Genomic DNA, 8,479 nt, shown 5'->3' with positions numbered 1-8,479 from the left:
ATGGACTTGAGTACATGGGGAGGGGGAAGGGTAAGCTGGGATGAAGTGAGAGAGCGGCATGGACTTATAAATACTACCAAATGTAAAATAGATAGCTAGTGGGAAGCAGCCACATAGCACAGGGAGATCAGCTTGGTGCTTTGTGACCACCTAGAGGGGTGGGAAGAGGGAGGGTGGGAGGGAGATGCAAGAGGGAGGAGATATGGGGATATATGTATATATATAACTGATTCACTTTGTTATAAAGCAGAAACTAACACACCACTGTGAAGCAATTATACTCCAATAAAGATGTTAAAAAAAAATTACTTCACTAAATACCATTCTTAACTGCCCTCCTCAAACATTTTAAGCATCCTCCCTTCTCCTGCAGAAAAGTTTCTGAACTCAATCTGACATTGAAAGCAATCCTCCGTTTGACACAGACCTCTCTTTTCAGCCTTATCTTCTCCTCCATGCCTCCCCTGCGCTTCAGCCTCAGACTGCGTATCACCACTCCGCATTTTTCTGAACATTCCCCAAGTCTCTTCCATCTGACCTGTGCTCAGGCTGCTGCTATCTCTGCTTGGAATCTCTTTTTGTCCCCTTCAGCACATTTTTACCTTTAGTATTGCTGTCATCACAGTCTGTATTCATATAGTCACTCAGAGTACACTGTACTTCAAAATATTTAAATTGGGTGTTTCCTCATTTATAAAGTCTGCTGCCTTATGAATGACCTGTTAACCTTTGTCTTCCAACATTGTTTTGCAATAGTATATTGTGGTATCAAGCTTAATGTTGTTTTACTTTACAACTGTCTCATTCCTAGTCTGTGAAGATAGAAGTTCCCAGTAAACACCTTTTAAGAGCCCATTTAGAAATTGTTTTCAAGGATGTTTGTATTATCCCTGCCACAAATATTAACTATGTATTTGAAATCCCACATTTAAAGAAAGTTGGTCCTTCTTTCCAAAGAAACACACATGTAAATTCCAGTTTCATAATAAACCTAAATTAGCACATTCAAGATAGTGAAGCTTGGACATCTGCAATATGGCTTGACTAAGAAGTATCATTACATTGTAACCTGAAACTGAGTCATGGGTCATGCAATGTAAAACCTCTCAGGCTTGTTTCTACAGGTGGTTTTATGCCAGATACACACCAGCATATACCAGCAGAGCAAGGTAATTGCATTCCCATCTTCCAATCTCTGCACTTGGTTTTGATTCCACAAGTTAAACTTATCAGTATTTTAAAGTATCCTTCACCTATTAATTCCTGTTCACATTTCAAAACATGTTTGAATGTTAAAACTGGGCATAGTCTAATCCACCATGGTTTCAATGAGTTGACACAAATTCAGTTACTTAGGAAAGCAAATTGGCTTTGTGGTCATTTAGAGTTGCCACATTGACTCTGTCATGGATGTATTTTCTTAAGAGATGGTTAGGAATGTACAAAACTGAAGTTTCACAATTAAGTTGTACTAGTTGAATGTCTCTATTATTTACCAGCAAGTGAATAATGCTTTTTTTTTTTTTTTTTTTTTTGCGGTACGCGGGCCTCCCACTGTTGTGGCCTCTCCCGTTGCGGAGCACAGGCTCCGGACGCGCAGGCTCAGCGGCCATGGCTCACGGGCCCAGCCGCTCCGTGGCATGTGGGATCCTCCAGGACCGGGCCACGAACCCGTGTCCCCTGCATCGGCAGGCGGACTCTCAACCACTGCGCCATCAGGGAAGCCCAGTAATACATTTTTTAAGTAAAAGTCTTCATAGAGATTTATCTATGCTTAGGGCTGGTCAAACTTCCAGTTTCTGCCTTGATGAGGCAGCCTGAGGCTTTTAGAATACTCCATGCGTGCTGCTTGACATCGTTCTAACCATGAGTGTAATATGCAAAATTTCAACCCAATTTATCAATTTCTTGTAGTTCAAGTTGTTGTTTAACTATGAAAAATAACTAATTCTGTAGATATTCTCAAAGGACATTTAAAATAATATCGATATTGTCAACTGAAAAAATGCACAACCTAAAAGTTTTTTGTTTTTTTTTGCGGTACACGGGCCTCTCAGTGTTGTGGCCTCTCCAGTTGCAGAGCACAGCCTCTGGACGCAGGATCAGCGGCCATGGCTCACGGGCCCAGCCGCTCCATGGCATGAGGGGCCCTCCCAGACCGGGGCACGAACCCGCGTCCCCTGCATCGGCAGGCGGACCCCCAACCACTGCGCCACCGGGGAAGCCCCAAGAATAATGTTTTATTCGGTGACCTTACTGAGCACTATAGCCCAGGATGGCAGCCTCTCAGGTAGCTCTGAGGAACAGTTCCAAAGAGAAAAGGGAGCAGCCAGGATATAGAGGAGTTTTTGCTGGAAAGAAAAGCAAAACTAGTCGAACATCAAAAGATTACTGCTAATCACAAAAAATCCCAGACATCTCTAGGTAATGGTTTTACTGCCTTTCTATGTATGAGAAGATGCAAGAGCCTGGGCTCATTGAAATGATTCCTTTGACATGCATCTTAACTATCTAAGGCCAGGTATCCTGTTTTTCTCCATCCTGAATTCCCCTCAGGGTGTACTGTTGGGGGCAGCTGCAGTGGCTGATAGCTTTATGGCCAAAACATCCTTTGTTTACAGAAATGGCAGGTGACATTTTCCACTATATCAATACAAATTAACTTACTTCTGCTCAGAGTAATTTTTAATTCTTTAATGTGTACTTGATCTTATGTGCTATTCAACAAGAGAGTGGTACTTAAATATAATGTACACCTATCAATGAAAGAAAGAATAACCACCTCCTTTTCATCTTTACCTCCATCCCTGTTTTAGTAATGTGAGGGAGATATGGTATCTCTCTTGTAATAGCAAAAGATGGTCCGCTCAGCTCTACCTAGCTGTCCCTGCTGTGCTCTCTCAGACAGAATTCCTGACTCCCAGAACCTGTGAGCATAATAGAATGGTTGCTGTTTTATGTCACTGCATTTGAAGTGGCTTGTAAAACAGCAATGTATAACTAGAACAGGTTGGATGCCATTCAAAAAAATGAGGAGAGTGAATTTGATCAGCCTGGCATGCCTGCAAGGTACCTCTACCAGTATTTGGAGATGTGAGTCTAAAGCTCAGGAGAAAGAAATGTAGTCTAGAAACATATATTTACCAGTTGTTTGTGTGAAGACGATAATTGAAAAAGTAGGTGAGCCATCTGAGGAAGTACATGCAGTGTAATAAGAAAGGAGAGTCAAAGACTGAACTGGGGGCAGAGAAGTAAGCAGGGAAAAAGGTGTCAAGAAAGGGTCCTGAGAGCAGCTCACTGAGCAAATGGAATAGGGAAGAAGGGAATCAAAAGGGACAAGTTGGGTGTGATTTTAATAAGGGTTAAAACATTACCATGTTTCTACATATAAGAGAATATATTAAAATAATAAATGCTCCAAGTTACATGTTTGATAAATTAGGAATGAAGTTCAGATTTTTAGAAATCCTAATCTATAAATTACCAAGGTCTTCTCAGGTACTAAAATTACTTCCATTGACATATCAGAGAGTGTCTCCAGTTTCTCAAGTTCTGCTTAAATATGAAATTCCTTAAAGAACCAGTAGGTGGAGCCCATTTGCTCAAGAAAATCTAATCCCGAGTGTTGGGTTTTGTTTTTGCTGGTGGGTGGGGAGGAGAAATTGAAGAGGAAGGGGAGAGGGGTGATGAGAGAGAGGCACAGAATAGGACAGCAAAGAGGAGAGGAAGGAAAGGAGAGAAGATGAGAGAGAACGAAGATCTCTCCATTGAACTATGGTATTGTTGGAGAGGTTATCTGAAGGAGTTATCACGTATTTAACCAAGCACAGTTAAGTCGACTATGATGTTTCTATCTTGTCAAATGGCTCCACTATGTTTCATTTCTCTCTTTAGTACAAAGAGATTCTGAAATTGGCAATGTCTATAATCCCAATAATTTTCAATATGTAAAGCAGGGTCTTCATCTTGAGTTCCTAGGGAATTCCTGAATTGTGAGGTGCCTGAAATCATGAGAAAATGTGTGCATTTTTCTTAGAGTTCGTAATGTTAATTTGACTCTCAGAAGGATACGTGCTCCTGAAAAGATTGAGGACTACTCATCTAAATCAAGAGGGTGTCTATACCCCCCCCCCACCGTGGGGGCAATGTGATAATTCAGTGAGGAAAGGTAAGAAAATATTTTTATCCTTTCAGAAGTTCTATTTTTGTGTGTAATGTAATTATTTGTCCATATTCGTACATTAATGCATATATTTAATTCACAAATACAAGATATTTGGGGGAGTGTAAAATTAGTGACATATCAAAAAATTTCAAAATTTGCTTGTAAAAATAGTGTACATTTTTATACTTTTAAGGACTAAAAATGAAGTTGGAGAAATCAGAAAGCAGAATATCTTGATAAATCAAAGGAACAAAACAACAACAATAAAGTTTGTCTTCTTACCCCTGCTGGAGTCACCAGGGAGGAAATGTAAATGTGCTAATTTCTTATCAGTTTTAGAGGGAACTAATGGATACTGTCTAAAGAAATGGAGAACAAAGATGTTAAATAAAGATGTAATAATAGAGGTGTTCATTGGGATAAAAATATAAACTAGAATTATTCACAAAACTCACAAACATAATATGGGGTGAAAAAAAGCAACTTGTAGAATAATACATACAGTTTGATTCCATTTGTATAAAATTCAAAAGATGCAAAGCTAGGCCATAGACTGTGTTTAGGTGATAAGACTCTAATGAAAAACCAAGGGCAAATACAATTCTGGTGAGTGGGGAAAAGGACTGAGGCAAAGCTTCCAGAGAGCTTCAAAGTTAGCAGTGATCTATTTCTTGAGCTGGATTCTGGTACACAAGAGGCCATTTCAGTATTTGAATCTATCAAGGAGATATTTCTTAATATCCTCATATTTCCTAAATATTAATAGTAAATAATTATACCCTTTCAGCTAGGGCAGAAAAACTCTTTTACTTGGATACCAACATGTACCTACTTCTGTGGGTTTTCCTTTTGGCATCCTGATATGTGTCTTTAAAAATCGAGTATTTTCCCCTAATATTTAAATTAATGCCTATACTTTGTGGAAATTTTGGAAAATAACAGTATCAAAAAGGAAATAATCATCGCATTTTGTGCCACTGTTTAGAAATAACCATAACCACTCAATATTTTGGTGTATTTCTTTCTAGCTACTTCATGTATATTTGAATTTAGTTAAATTGTATATACAATTTTGTATCCTGATTTCCCCCCCCTTATCTTTATATCTTAAACACTTCCCTCTCTTATTTAAAATCGTCAAAGACAGAGGACAGGCTGGCAGTGAAAATAGGGGTTTTCTTGAAAAGTGACCTATTGACTAAGGGCTCTAAACTATTGTCCGCCCTTTTTGCTCAAGGGATTTGGCCTTCAGCTGGGCAGGAAATTCAAGAGCTCTTTTCTAGAAAACAATTTTGTAGAATAGTTCTAGACAAAACAAAACAAAACACAAAAAGCCCCCCAAACTCCACCACAGGAGGGAGCTTTGGCATTCTCACCACACACAGCTCTTTCCTTACGCACGCTCCACCCACCTCCCACCACCTCCCAAATCTAGAGTTTTCAGTCCAATTTTTAGCGCCTCTTTAAGGGCAGAGATAATCAGATATTGGAGGAAAACCTCCAAATATATAAGAGAGAGAGAAAGCAGAGATAACAGACAGACCTCTAGTTAATATTCTCAGAAAAGAGATTAAACTTATCATTTAGTAATATAGAGGTAAACAGAAGATAAAGCTAAAGGATTTAAAACTGGTTGCTTTTGGAGATCAGGACTGGGGGTGGATGCCCATGGGCCAGAGAACTGCTATTTTTCAGTATAAGCCTTTACTACTATTTGATTTTTTTTAACTGCTGACATTTATTAGATTAATAAGAGCTAAAAAGTAAAGGCCGTGCATTTTTTTAAGATCTCATTTTTTTAAAGATCTCAAAACATTGTTTTCATTATGCATACTTTTCCATCATATAGATGTTTCTTATCAGAAGAACTTTCCATTCTCTTACATTGATTTTTTTTTTTTATCACGAGTTGCCATTACCCTATTAGTGTTTTAAAGACCTCTTCCTGTTTTTAACCTCATGTTAAGATTCTTTAAATGCATGGTATCTTCTAACTAGTTTAAGAGATCAGATGTGCTCAGAGGAAAGAATTATTTAACAGGTTGTAATCTTCAAGATCCATAAAACTTTCACTGTGGAACTAAAGTATCTTTTCTGTCTATGCTAATAAGTGAAACTATTGCTCATAAAATAAACTGTCACAGATTTCACACACATAAAGGTATACAGGGAAGGCATTTCAGAGGGTGAGTGCTGGACAATGTTCCAGATATGTGACCTCTTTAAAGTTTCTGCTTGGGAGATTAGAAGTTATATTGAAATCAATGACCATCTAACGACCACTGTTTCTGGGGTTATATTTTCTAAATATAGCGGCCTCTGGCTTAACCACAAAAGCATCTCATGAGTTATAGAGGAACTTGAGCAGAGTTGTGTTTGTAAAGAAAGAAACCTAAAAAAATAAACGTTCCTGTTTTTATAGCTCTACTTTGTTTTCTTCAAGTTTGTTTTAATGACAACTTGAAGGGCTTGCTACCAGTGGCTGAAAACCTCAACATGGTTTCCTTGGCAATCACTAGAATATGAAATGGAAATGAAAGTTACCCAGTGAAAAGCCCACAACTCCTCACTGCTCCCCCTCGATCCCCTCCAGATTAGAAGAAATTCAGTGGAAGGAATGCGCCAGCCTGGGACTTGGGAAAAATATCTGGCCTCCTTCCTGGACTATCATACAATCTATGAGCTGTCACTACAGTGTCATTAATTCATGGTTGGATTGGTGTGATACAATGCAGGAGAGCAGGGAAATCAGATTGAAGGAGATTTTCTGTTTAAGAAAAATGAGTTACTAGATGAAGAATGCTTCTTGCTGAAGTCTATGGGCTTTCTCTCAATGTTGTTACGTGGTTTGGTTTCACCCTGGCCAGGTTCTTGTGTGGCCAGGTGGGTGGATTCCTCTCATTCCTACTCTCCTTTTGTGGTGTGACATTCTGAGTTCACTGTTATTTGTTCCTCATGATTTTTTAGTGTCTTGCTGTAATCATAGAGTCAGAAGTGCCCTAAAATCCTCTTATTGACGTAGCATGAAATTTTACCTGCATTTTTTTAATTTAGAAAAATATTTTAGAGTTAGAAGCATACACATTTTGAAAAGTATATGTACAAAGACAACATAGCATCATGTTTTCATTACTTATATGTCATATCCTTGAACCCTTTAATTTTCTCACACCAGAAAATATTTTTAAATATATAATTTTCATAAAAATTTGGGTAGGCATACTAACAAATAACTCATTTCCCTCTTTCATAACTCATCCTTTTTTTTTTTTAATATAGAGTTTATGGTTCTTGCTTGTATCTCTGTGGTTTGATGTTTTGTCCTCTGGATTAATTTCAACACTTTCTGTTCTATTACTAGAATACTTTCCTTTTTCCTCAACATTTTCTTCTTAGGTTTGGATAATTCATATGTTTCTTCCTTATATGTAGAAATCTAAATCTAGTCATAAATAATTCCTTCAAATTATGAGGGTCTATTTATTTATTCTTCTGACTTATCCTAAAAAGGAATTAAGGTGATTTATAACACATAATATATAATAGGATGTATTCAATTAAAAGTAAGAAAAGTTAGCAAGAAGAAATTAATGTTGGAAAATTAAGAAGCCAAGAGTGAGATCAATACCCAAATACTTGCCAGATAGTCACAGTTTGGCTTGGTGCTCAATCCCTGGTTTTTGTTCACCAACTTCAAGTCCTGTCCTTGTAGGCTGAGGACTGCAGCCCACCTGTATTAGGGTTCTCCAGAGAAACTGAACCTATAGGAGATACATATCTCTCTATCTCTATCTCTATCTCAAAAGATTTATTTTAATGAATTGGCTCATGCAACTATGGAGGCTAGCAAATCTTATTCTAAGCAGTTCAAGTTCTAAGGCCATCAGCCTGCAGACCTAGGGAAGAGCCAGTGCTGTAGTTCAAGTCAAATGAAGGCCATCTGCTGGCAGAATCTCCTCTTGCTCGGGAAGGTCAGTCTTTTGTTCTATTCAGGCCTTCAGCTGATTAGAAGTGGCCCACCCACATTATGGAGGGAAATCTGCTTTACTCAAAATCTTCTCATTTAAATGTTAGTCTCATTGAAAAACACCCTTACGAAAACATCCAGAATAATGTTTGACTACACATCTGGGCACCATGGCCCAGCCAAGTTGACACATAAAAGTAACCATAACACCACTGAAGCCTGCTCCTTCCTTGCCTTTACAATCCACTTGCCTTTTTTGGAGGTACATTCCCCCTTCCATTTTCCCTAATCCATGAAGTTTCTCTTAATCCTCTTTTCTCACTCCTTACACTTGCGAGACTCAATTC

This window comes from Delphinapterus leucas, chromosome 4, assembly GCF_059928025.1.
Source record: "Delphinapterus leucas isolate spDelLeu-1000000601 "Yukka" chromosome 4, BTC_Dleu_Yukka2, whole genome shotgun sequence".
NCBI classification, from domain to species: Eukaryota; Metazoa; Chordata; class Mammalia; order Artiodactyla; family Monodontidae; genus Delphinapterus; species Delphinapterus leucas.
The sequence above is the reverse complement of the archived record's forward strand: the minus strand, read 5'-3'. Positions refer to the sequence as shown.